Genomic DNA, 10,295 nt, shown 5'->3' with positions numbered 1-10,295 from the left:
CAAGGCCTAAAATCATAGAATCATAGAATCCCAGGGTTGGAAGGGACCTCAGGATGTATCTAGTTCAACCGCCTGCTCAAAGCAGGACCAACACCAACTAAATCATCCCAGCCAGGGCTTTGTCAAGCCCGGCCTTAATAACCTCTAAGGAAGGAGATTCCACCACCTCCTTAGGTAACCTAGCTGCTGAAGCACCTGCCGTGCTCGCCTCCAAGTCGCAGGACAGTTGGCACACTACTGGCACCCAAGGGGTTTGGTGTACTGAGCAACCCCCCCAAGAAATACTTCACTCACCATCAAAGGTCTGATTGCAGAGGGCTTTGGACCAGGCCCCAGTTGCTGAGAGGGAGCATAATAGACAAACTATTCAGAATTAAGATGTGAGAGCAGAGCAGCAGCTTCAGGTAACGTCTAAGAGCACCCAGCCACATGGTCTCATACAAGGCAACGGGAGCCAGCAATGGGAGGGCGTCTCCGGTTTAAACTAACCAATGTTCACCTCGGATTTGGCTGGTGTGCTTCTAAGTCTCATATGATATGGTTTCACCAGATGGAATTGCTGTCTCTCTTGGATGTGCCTGTGGCTGATGTGTTGTTTCAAAGCATCAGACCTCCCTTTAAGGGTTATTTTTTAAGCACTAACATTGTTTTCATTAATCAATGTGTTCGTTCACTGACCATCCGTGTAAACAGTCTCTATGTCAACTTACGGGAATTAATTACCTTTTTTCCGATCTCACTTTCATTAGAATATTTTGAGCAAACTCCAGTCAAGTTAATGGAGTTATACTGGTATAAACCATGTGTGTGTGAGTTCAGAACCAGGCTGTAAATGTTCTTTCACTTGGTGACATTTTATACACCTTAATATTTCTTAGTTACCATGATCTGCTTGCAGCAATTCCTCTCCTAGCTCATTTACTCAGATTTTGACTGGCAACATAATACTATGACTATAATGCTATAGGATAAGGGCTTTGATATGGACCTAAATCCATCTGATACCATACTTATAAAAGAGCAATTAAATGTGCATTATTGCTACTTGGATTGTGCCTGTGTTGACAGCTGGCTTATCTAGCAACTTTAATCAACACACGAACACAAGTAAAGATTCCTGAGAGGATTAATTTTGCTGAAAGCTAGCGTTATGTTAGACAGGTGTAGGACAAGTATCACTTGTTTGAAATGTTGTATAGGCGGGCTGGGTAGGGGCTTTGGCAGAGGCGTGAGCAGACTCTCGCTCACCGGGTTAGAGATGGAAATTAACAAGTAGGAGGAAGAGGAAGAAGAAGAAAAGCTAATTGATGCTTGCTCTTACCAGCCAGTTCATGGAGGTCCCCTGGCTTTGGCTTCACCCAGTTTATGGTGAAGTTCCCCAGTCACAACTGTTCAGCACTGAAGTATCTCAGGAAATACAGTGGTTCAGGGGGAAAAGGGGGAAATCCTTGGGATCTGGCTCCATGTGAGAGCAGGATTCAAACACACAGGAGCAGAGCTGGTACTGTATATGCTGACTATGAAACAAAATCATATCAATAAAAGAGCAAATTCCTGCTAGGAGATCACTTGAGCCAGTCTTTATCAAATAAGTTGTTTTCCCAGTTTTCTCTGCAACACGCAATGCCGCAGCCTAGCAGAGAGACTTGTACACTACCAGGAATATAGCCGGCCTACTGTGGTGTAATGATGGAGCACCACTTCTGGAAGTAACAAATGAAAATCCATGTCCTAGGGGAGGGCATTTGCGTTTTCAATAAATACACGTTATTATATTTTAACTAACTTTAAAAGGACAGAACAACTCCAGGGCGTAAGCTAGGAAGGGGAGTTTAAAATGGAGGGCTCAGCGCATGTAAACTGAGGTCACTGGAGCTATGCCAGTCTATGCCAGCTGAGGCCCTGCCATGTAAACTGTAAGTGTGTGCTTGATGCCCCCTTCCACAGCCGTTGTGTTTGAGAACCTCTCTCCACCGATGGGGAAATTTCCTGGCTGGATTCATGCCTGGTGGATTTTTTCATCTCCTGTGGATGTAGAGAGCTCGAGGGAATTCAGCCATCCTTGGAGCAGCTTCTTCGAACGGACTAGGAAGACTAGTGACTCCTTATGCTCCTGCACATGATGACTCCGGGCTGGTTGAGGTTCACTGGTTAGATCTCACACCCGAAGGCATGTGTGATGCTGACAGTGCTTCACCTGAAATGTCACAGCAAGCAGGCAGCTGCAAACTGACAAGAATATAGGGCTCTGCCTGGAAGATGCTAAGAGCCCTTAGATCCCATTTACTTCAATCAGGATTAAGAGCACTCAGCACTGTGCTGAGAACATCACAGAATGAGGCCCTCAGTCCCTTTCATTTCATCTGTTAAGCATATCATGGCCTTCCTGCCTCTGGATTAGCTAGTTCTGAACCTAACAAAGAAAACTCTTCCCATCGGGTTTTCCGTTTTGGGTCGTTTCCCTTTCTCTTGGTGTTCTCCTCCTGACACATTGCTGTTTTCCTCTGACATCATATCCCTGTAGGAAAGCAGCCATGATAAGGTTAACTAGGTAACCCAGGGTATTATGGGAAGGAGCCAGGTTCCAGCCAGTCCCTTGCTTCCTGTTTAGGCAGTGGGACTTTCCCCACAACTCTGGAGAGATGCAGTGAAATAAAGCAGCAAGTTCCCAGCCTGCAGTGCTGTGAGTTGACTTAGTTTCGTTGCACTGAGCAGGCTCTGCAGAACTTCCGTGATTTAACTGTCTAATTCTCAGAGGGAACCTTCAGCCCATCTCCAGTGATGGCAAGCTTCTGGGATAGCACAAGGCCTATGCTCTGACTTACTGCCTCCCTCCCCATGCAACTGCACATCTGGTGTTGCCTTCTCTAAACCATTCCTACGTGAGTCTCACAATAATCGTGGGTTCTCCGTAAAGCCCCAGCTCCTGGAGACCAGTGATTACACACGAGACTCCAGCTTTCCTTTAAACAAGTAGTACGTTTCTAGCCCTCAGGGTTGTAGAGAAAAGATCAAAAATGTGACTCAAGTATAAGCTAAAAACTCAGAAACCAGAAAGCAAATAAAACAATGTTTAAAAAAACACTAATGATTTTTAAGCCAATCTCATGATTTTTTTGGAGCCTGAGTCATGATTTTTGACCATTTGGGGTTGGCAATATTGTAAATCTCAGCAGAATTCAGCCATTGTTATGTGAAGAAATCCTCTACTGATCTCCCCTACCATGCACAGCAGCCTTTGCAATCTCACTGTGGCACACGTGTTGACATTAGGCATGTACCTCCGCATTTTTTCCCTTTGGGGTGTGTCGTTAGCAGCCCTGTCTTTCTGCTTAGCCCTGAGCCAAGTCCACAGTTATACAGCTAAGCACAGTACGTGACTTTTTGCGGATCAGTCCAGCTAAGCATGGTTACCGTTTTGACACCGGAACAAAGCAGTTCTTTGTTTGGAGCCCAGCCTGAATGTCACTCCTGGCCTGTCACCATTTGACGTTCCGAGGTCATTTCAGAGCATTTTTGTTCCTCAGCACGTCAGGGCCTTCGTCTTTCTACACGATAAGTAATGCATGTCCCAGCTGACGGCCCTAGCAGGAAATTCACCCCTCAGCACAGGGCCCGGCACCCCCACCTGCAGTTTCAGCCTTGGCTGCAGAGGGGTGAATTTCACCCAGTATGAGAGTCCTTCCAGTAAAGACTCTGCAGACTTTTTCCTGACCTGTCTCCGTTAACAGACTAGGAGGAAACTCACCTGACCCCATAATGCCAATAGAGTCAGTGGGGATGTGAGTTCTCTAAGCACGGTTGCAGTTACTGACCTTGCTGAGTGTGCATATTTAGTAACCGTTATTTTGGGGGAAATAGATTAATGTGTCAAACTCATTCCCTTGTCTCTCTCTCGCTAAAGAAAAGAAAGCAAAAGAAGCGGGTCTCCAAATCTGCAACCTGGCTTTAGGGAACTGCTCCCCGGAGTTACACACTGGAGCAAGCTGACACTTGTCTGCCTAAGGGCTTGTCCACACCACAGAGCCTTGGCCCGAACAGCTGCGCAAGCAGAGCCCCCTACTGCAGATGCAGCGTAAGCCACACCACCTCCCGGAATGACACTTGCCAAGCTGACAGACGCGCTTGTCTCCCGGCACAGCTGCATCTAGAATGCGGTTTTGCCGGCATAGATACATCCGCGAGCGATTAGCGTGGTCGTGTAGACCAGCCCTGCAGGGTTTGCCTTGTGTTCTGTCAGGCAGCTTGCAGAGAAGAACAAGCCACATAGGCAACATCACCCACCACAGCAGGGCTGCACCTCACCTGCAGAATATGGGCCGTGGAAGGTGCTCTGCTGCCTGAGCGTGAGGGACTGCCACACAGTCGTGCAAGAAAATTCTGCTCCTCTTGTGTGCGGTGGAGCCGGGATGGGGCCAGGCCAAGGCCACAGGGTCTGTGATTATAACCCCCTGAGGGAAGGGGTGCACAGTGGCTGGGTTGATTCATGCCACGCTTGGGCTTAGTGTTGTACAAAGAGGGAAGAACAATAAACCATCATTCCAGCCCTGAAGGCAAAACAGCAGCAGTAAGAGGCTGTCTCCCCCTGTACCCTACCCGCAGGGTGCGGATAAGCACCATACCCCCAATCCATGCGTATTGCTCCACCCAAAGCCTGTCATAAGCATAACGGGAACGTGTACTCCTGGTGTTAACCCATTGAAGCCAGTGGGTCTGGTCCTCCACTCCCCACCTTTTTACACCAATGTAGCTCCCTTCAATAGAGTGACTCCTGATTCACGCGAGGGTAGAAGAGAGATTTGTATTCAAGATTTGTATTCATCACGATCCCCCTGCCCCAACCCGCTGGAGGACTGAAAATCATGTGTCAGGACATGTTTTCCAAACAGTATAATAATCAGTCATGGTTTATTTCCCCTGGAGCAGCGTGGCATTGAGACTTTGTTACCGGGTGAGTCATGGGTGTCTTGGCATCGCCTGTCACACTGTCGCCCTCAGGCCAGGAAGTCGGAGAGTGGTCACAGGTCAATTACATTTTAACAAAATAATACGTTTCCCCACCGTCTTTTATTAACCTTGACAAGATTCTGCTCTAGCTGCCTCTGGCAGGGATTTACCCAGGAGCGTCGCCAGTTTCTAGAAATGGCTGAAGCACGTTTCTCAACCCATCGCCGCAATGTTTTCTCCGGGTCTATGATTTGATTTGAAAAGCAAATTCCTGTCCATTCCCACAGCACCTGGGCCCCACTGGGTCAGGCAGAGCCACCCATTCCCCACTTCCACCCATCTGGAGCAGAAGAAGATCGACTTGTGGGTAATTAACTGCATCCTGAGGGTTAGAAAGAAGCCGCTGGGGAGAGCTGCAGACCTCGTAGTGACTCAAGCGGAACTCACCCGTATTGTTGGCACTATTCTTTCTCTTTCTTTGGTGGGGGAGGCAGTATCCTAAGGGAGATCTGGGCCCCCATACTGAGCAAATGACTTCACTAGGCCCTTGACTGTGATACTGCTGACCAAGCCCCAGATCCTCAGCTGGTGAAAATCAGTGTAAGGCATTGGACGTCCGTGGCACTACACTGATTTATGCCTGGTGAGGATCTGTCTCCTGTTGTTTATCTGTTGAGGAGAGGAAATGTTTGACAGGTTTTTGGAAGATGATCTTCCAGCATGTGGAGTGAAATCCAGGCTCAATTAAAGTCAAAGGCAAAATTACCATTGACTTCAACAGGGTCACGATTTCACCTGTGGACTCTGAAAGACACAACTGTGCACATTACCTCCACCGTCCTGCAATCTGTTTTCAGTGGGCTGAGTTTCAAATGAGGTTTAGTAAAGACACGTAAGGGCTAGCAGGCGAAGTCTTTTCACAGTGACCTGAGCCGTTCCCAGTTTAGTTTGGAGCTTGCATACACGGTGATGGTTCACTACTGTCACAGCCTGGATGAATAGTAAATATATCTGGCCAGTCGGCTCATGCCCTTGCATGCATGTGGGGAAGGATAGTTTCATGCCATACAGAGCTTTGGAAAACTGAGGGTCTGGCCTTGCTGATGACCTGTCTAATTCCTGTATTGATTATTTAGTTAGGTAGTTTTAAATAGCAATGAACAACTGCCACCAAAAAAGCTCTAGGTGCCTTAGCAATTAATTAGACAAATGACAACTACCCGGCAGCAACAAAGAATCCAATAATGAGTTAACTCCACCAGCTAATAAATCAACGCAGCAAACGGCCTCTGTAACTCCCACACCTAGGAACAGCCCCTATCCCTTCCCCCACACCCCTGTCAAATTAATGGCTTTTGAGGGTTAATATTCATCATTTATTTTATAATAGTTCCTCATCTACTCCATAGGCGCAGTATTCAGTGCACTGACTGAGTCTCTGAAAACGTATTTAAGTAAAACCTAAGGCCAGATCCTCAGGAGGAGTGAGTCCGCTTGGTTCCCCAGAAGTCAGCTCGCTGGGCGGGAAGACTGGTCCTGTGTTTAAGGAACTGGTCTAGGATACAGGAGATCTGCGTCAATCACTCAGTTTATGGCTCTGCGACAGACATCCCTGTGTATGCTGCAGTTCACCAGCTGTAAAAACGGAGATAAGAATCCTTTCTCCCACACCACCCCTTGCCCCAGACTGTCTTGTCTATTAGTTGTAAGATCTCTGGGGGCAGGAATTGTCTGTACAGCACCTAGCACCATGCGGGCCCAATCTCAGTGGGGACATCTAGGCACAGCCATACCCCAAACACTAAGTGATCATTCTCCTTTCAGCCTGAGAACAGCTCATCTTCTCGTTGAGACACTTGTTTTCATTTTCCCATGAGTCACTCTGAAATTACAAGACCCGAACAGCTCAGGGTCACAACATTAATTACAAAATCGCTACAGTAGGAAAAACAACATAAGGAACATGTCCTACTAGCTGCCTGCTTAGGACTATGGATAGAAGAAGTAAGAAAAATAACCAATAGTGCTGATAACATACTGGATGAGTTGTCATCAGATTTCATTGTCTCAGGGTATCAAGTAGAGGAATTTCAGCTTCGCCAGGAATATTGGGCGAATTTGCAAACCATGAAACGCATTGTCCGAAGGAGCCGCTCCAGATAAGTATCACCTAGCAACCAGCTGCACTGGCACAGTAACCTTCAGGGAGCCGTGGAGAAATACAAAGGCTTTTTGTTAGCCCCGAAAACTTAAGAGCACAGGTTGAAATTGTTTACTAATTTAGATGCCAAAATGAATCGTAGCTCAAGTAACTCTTAGGAAAGCAGGTTTGATGTGAAACTCCAAGGCCCCCTTTGGCTTCACTGAAGTTCTTTACTCTCAGAAAGACTCCTCCATCACAGTACAGAGCCTGTACACCCCTACACAGGTACAGAAGAGAGTAATCAGGCTGCACAGCAGGGAGGAGTTTGAGAGTGGGAGCCTTACACATGGGCATGGGAGGCTGTGAGAGTGTATCAGACACAGAGCAGCATTTCAAGAGTTTTGAGCATTTCATTTCTTCTATTTTTACCAGTTATCTAATGTTATCTGATGCTGAGCTGATACAGGCTTCCTCATGGGCCCACATCTCCCCTAGCAATAAGGCACTTGGAGCTGAAGGCAAGTTTAAATCCTGCTCTGTTCCCCTTAACATGGCCCCCGTGAACTTGCTGATGCAGAGATGACCAAAAGCCACTCGCTAGTTCAAGAGCAATATGGAGAGAGCTGCCCCAATCCCTTCTTGGACAGAAAGCTAGTTGTGTGCATTAGGACCCTGAGTGTGGCCAGGGTAAAGGGACTGATAGGAGAATCCAAGAGAAACGTGAAGGCCCATTCTGAGGGCGAAGAATTCCATTTGGGCCGTCACTCTGTATGCAGTTTAACCAGAGAGCCGGAGATTTCTGTAAATAACCCTGAGCAAAGTGCTGCTGTATCATGGAGGTGACTAGCCTGAGGACAGCAACCTATGGCACGGGTGCCGAAGGCGGCACGCAAGCTGATTCTCAGTGGCACTCACACTGCCCGGGTCCTGGCCACCGGTCCTGGGGGCTCTGCATTTTAATTTAATTTTAAATGAAGTTTCTTAAACATTTAAAAAACCTTATTTACTTTACATACAACAATAGTTTAGTTAGATATTATAGACTTATAGAAAGAGACCTTCTAAAGCATTAAAATGTATGACTGGCACGCGGAACCTTAAATCAGAGACTCGGCACAGCACTGCTGAAAGGCTGCCGGCCCCTGGCTTAGGAGAAAACTCATGCCCCTGCTCTCTGGGGCTCTACTGTCTTCAAAGTCCATTGACAAGTCCATTGCCAGACTCTTTCCACTGATGATGAATTGAGGGCCTAGGCCGGTGAAGCTAAGGCATACGGCAGAGGTGATGAATTGGACTCTAGGGTGGCTAATGGAGGTGATAGCTCCTTGCTACGTTATTCTTCCTCCTTCCTAATGCCTGGGTTGGCTGAGAAGATGGCCAAGTCCCTCTCCGTCTCTGCTGGGGGGAGCAGCCTGAGGTGAGAGAGTGTGAGGTGCAAGCTGCGAGTGTGAGGTACTGGCGCTCGTCGCGTGGGTGAGGTGGCTCAGACTGACGCGATGGAGACAGGCCCCTCGAGCACACAGAAAGGTCACCTCTCGCATTTCTCTCTCTCTTCTCTTTCACAGAAAGAATATTCTCTTCAGCCCACGTTTCCTAACGGAAGTGGGAAGCATGTTGTCAACGGCTCAGGTGAGTGTCTGGGGCGAGCCACACCGGGGTGGGAATGGCGCGTTCTGCTCAGCCAAGCAACGGGGTGCTTCCAACGGCAAACAGGGCAATGTCCATTGTTCTGCACAATTGGTGTTCCTGGGGCTACCCCCCCCCACGCTAGCAAACACTGCCAGGCTGGGGGCCAGGGGAGGGAGCTCAGAACGTGGGTTCCAGCCAGCCACAATCCTGGTCCTCACTCAGGCAGGAGGCGTGTTACTGAAACACAATATTTAATATAGGAACATCTGACTGGTTCTGTGCAGCAGCAGAAGTGGGGGAGAGGGTGCAGGAAACCCTCTCCTCCGCAGAGGGACCTGCCACAGCCTCAGTAGGGAGCCCAAGGAATATGCCAGTCTAATGCCATCGGTGCAGCTAGACTGTGGCCTGGTTCCCAGGGCCCATGGTCTTGTTCCTTATCTGCGCTAGCCAGTGTAGTTGAGCGGGTGAGGCAGGACGTGTGCATGACACCTTGTAAAAGGTAGCAGAGCTCCCCCCGAATCCCTGGAGGACTTCGGGTTGAGCCAGCCAGCCCAGCCCTGAGAACCGCAGCTACAGCACGGCCCCTCTGCCGCTCCCTGTCCCGAGCAGGCTGCCGCATCAGCTCGATCGTTAGTAAGTCAAGATTACAGCCAGCAGGAAATCCACATGCAGCTTCCCCTTAGGTGCCCACACTGCCAGGGTCACACAGGGCAGCCAGCAAAATGGCTGCCCACAGGGTAACCCCATGAACCTGCTGAAGAGGGTGAGGCCCTTTGGGGGATGGGGAGATGCCCCCTAAGAGCCCAGAGATGCGGGCACCAATGCAGGTTCCTTGCTGATAAGCAGTTTATCCAAACCTCCTCCTTCCCCCCCTTCACAGTCCCACCCGTGGCAGCCTCAGTCCACCCCCCCCCACTCGTCATGCTACTCTCCCCTTCCTCCCTTCCCTTCCCTTCCCCCGCCATGATCCTGTTCCCTTCCTGTTCTTTACCCCCATGCTCCTGTGAAATCATCCCCTCGTGCCCTTGCCCCGCCCCCTCTCTGTTAACAGGCTGCATGCCTGGTATGACCCTGATCCTTTTGTCTGTGTGATACACTCATGTGGAGCATGTGAACATGCGTGTCTGGGCTAAGCGACCACACAGCCTCCTATTTTCTCCCAGTTCAGAGTTTTTATTTCCTGCAAGTTGGAGGAGCTTGTGGTTTAGGTGCCAACGGTCCCGGGTTCGATCCCTGCTCATAATCATGGTGTCGGTACCTCTGTGTTGCTGCGGATTGTGACACTTGTACCTTTTTGTCTTGTAGACTGTAAGCTCGCAGGGGCAGGGACTGCCTCTTCCTTCAGACTCGCAATCTAGCACGATTTGGGCACCACCAGAGTAGGAGCAATAATCACTCGAACAGTAACACCGTTGCCCCAGATTCATGTTGCAGTGGATTATCCCGGGTGGTGGGGAGTGTGGGCCCATCTTTGGACAGTCTGGCTGTCTCTGTCTGCGTGTGCAATGCAGCTTTCAGGGCAGGAATCGCTGCTGGAACCTGGGCAGTGATTCTGACGCCTCTGTCAGCTCTGGGG

Source organism: Mauremys mutica, chromosome 7, assembly GCF_020497125.1.
Source record: "Mauremys mutica isolate MM-2020 ecotype Southern chromosome 7, ASM2049712v1, whole genome shotgun sequence".
NCBI classification, from domain to species: Eukaryota; Metazoa; Chordata; order Testudines; family Geoemydidae; genus Mauremys; species Mauremys mutica.
The sequence above is the reverse complement of the archived record's forward strand: the minus strand, read 5'-3'. Positions refer to the sequence as shown.